Genomic DNA, 1,676 nt, shown 5'->3' on the forward strand with positions numbered 1-1,676 from the left:
AATCTGAAACAAAAATCTATTGCATTGAGTCTTCCGTGCTGCATTCATATCGATAAGGTGATTGAATCAGCCGCCCATTGACTCAGCAAGGCCTCTGCTCAGGGGGGTCAGAAAGGGTAGCCTCATTTAAAGTCATAATGGAGCTGTGTCCATAACTGGGAATATATTTACTATACAGGAGAAAGGCATCTTAGAATATCATTGTGGGAAGATGACCTCCTGAGGTCCCTAGTCTAACCCCCTGCTCAAAGCAGGACCAATCCCCAGACAGATTTTTACCCCACTTCCCTAAATGGCCCCCTCAAGAATTGAACTCACACAACCCTGGGTTTAGCAAGCTAATGCTCAAACCACTGAGCTATCCCTCCCCCCTAAAAGAACCTGGAGATGCTGAGGATTGAACCCAGGACCTCATACATGCAAAGAATGCACACTACCACTGAGCTACATCCCCAGGTAATGGTAGGCCAAATTCAACCATGGTGTAAGCGGGGAAAGTCATTTGCTTCTTTCAGCTAAACTGGAACTCTATGGACCCAACTGGGTAAGGCAGTGGACTGGGACGTGGGAGACCTGGGTTCATTCCTGGCTTTGCCACTGGCCTGCTGGGGGCCCTTGGGCTCCCTCTGCCTCGGTTTCCCCATCTGTACAATGGGGATAATGATACTGACCCTCCTTTGTAAAGCGCTTTGAGATCTAGGGATGAAAAGCAGTAGATGAGAGCTATCAACCCTAGACCGAGGTTGAATTCGACTATGTGGTTGCGTCTATGTAACAGGACACCCTGGGTAGGTTGTCAGCAACAGGAATTGACTCCACTCCCAATCAGGGTGGTAGGCTGAGGCCAGGTCTGCACAAGAATCTGTAGCCAGTGTAGTAATGCCAGTTTGCGGGAGGGTGTGATTTTTTTTAATGACATTTTTCTACTGGCAAAAGCTCTAGAACAGATGGAACCCAGCTCACTGTGTGTGGGGAAAGCGGCAGGAGCTAGAATGGCAAACGCACTCATCAACATATGCAACGTCCCCATTAGAGCTAGTGCAGAAGTTTTCAACCACCTGTTTTTTCGCTAGAAAATGCCCATTCGTTGAAAACAAAACTCAAAATTTTTTTGAAAACAAGTCTGGACATTGCCAAGACGTTTCCATGTTTTTGAAATCAGGAAAAAAATCCAGTTTTTCGGTTTCAAAAACAGCTTTGCATTTTGAAATTTTAAAATAAAAATGGTCAAAATGAAAACGCCACCTTTTTGATGGACCTGAATGGAACTTTTTTTTGGGTGGGGGGGGGAGGGCGGATTTTTGGTTTGGGGACACTTCTGGAGATTTCATCTTTTCATCCCAATTTAGAACAGGGAAAACTGTGTTCCTCCCCCACCCCACCAATATCTCAAAAATTGTCCTGGGCCGGGAAGAGTGTTTTCTGCACAGCTCTTTCCTCCACTAGGACAGCTGCAGTCCAATACCCCCGGCTGAGCTCTCCCAGCAAACCTTTCCTCACGTAAACGAGGCCTGACCTCCCAGCTCCTCCAAGAGCAACAATTCCAGCCTGGTTCTTAACTCGACCCCTCACCCTGCTTTTGGAAAAAGTGATTCTTGCAGCAGAGGCTGGGCTGGCCGGGCCAAAGGATCACACAATGTTGTACTCAAATACTTGGGAATAATTTAGAGTGGTCC

At 47.0% G+C, this 1,676-nt stretch overlaps 1 non-coding gene across 1 annotated transcript; it reads right to left on the bottom strand.

Moving 5' to 3' along the window:
- Nucleotides 1-382: 382 nt before the first annotated feature.
- Nucleotides 383-454, bottom strand: TRNAA-UGC. The gene has a single exon. It is a non-coding gene; the product is annotated as a tRNA-Ala (tRNA).
- Between the last annotated feature and the right edge of the window lie 1,222 nt (nucleotides 455-1,676).

Source organism: Trachemys scripta, chromosome 20, assembly GCF_013100865.1.
Source record: "Trachemys scripta elegans isolate TJP31775 chromosome 20, CAS_Tse_1.0, whole genome shotgun sequence".
Classification (NCBI taxonomy): domain Eukaryota; kingdom Metazoa; phylum Chordata; order Testudines; family Emydidae; genus Trachemys; species Trachemys scripta.